Source organism: Penaeus monodon, chromosome 23 (assembly GCF_015228065.2).
Source record: "Penaeus monodon isolate SGIC_2016 chromosome 23, NSTDA_Pmon_1, whole genome shotgun sequence".
Lineage (NCBI taxonomy): Eukaryota > Metazoa > Arthropoda > Malacostraca > Decapoda > Penaeidae > Penaeus > Penaeus monodon.
In genome coordinates this window covers 27,852,117-27,852,450 of record NC_051408.1, presented here as the reverse complement: position 1 = coordinate 27,852,450, position 334 = coordinate 27,852,117, and the positions used below count along the sequence as shown (strand labels likewise).

Sequence of the window (334 nt, the reverse complement as noted above, 5' to 3'; positions counted from 1 at the left end):
CCTTTAAAAAAATGGAATTATAACACCAATGTTGGAGTCACCGTATATTCTGCTTGCGCTTCATGACTAAAACTGGTGTCACAGTATAAAAGGGGTTAAGAGACAGGTATTTCTCTTTTATCTCTTGTTATATTTTACTGTTATCTAAGAATTTTACCTTATCAGTAAGTTACTACCAAAACTAGTAAAGGCTGTTGTTGAAAGGAACACAAGATATATACATATTAACTATAATTGAAGAACTAGTATTGAGATGGTGTGTAAGTAGTGCTGAAGCACCAGTGGAATATATTGTGATGTCAGCATTGGTTATCACAAGTCCATTTTATTTTAG

General features: G+C 32.6%; 1 protein-coding gene across 1 annotated transcript in view; it reads left to right on the top strand.

Moving 5' to 3' along the window:
* The window catches only part of LOC119588199 (probable ATP-dependent RNA helicase vasa-like), a gene marked incomplete in the record, with an annotated part of 40,898 nt that overhangs the window by 9,954 nt on the left and 30,610 nt on the right, over nt 1-334 (top strand).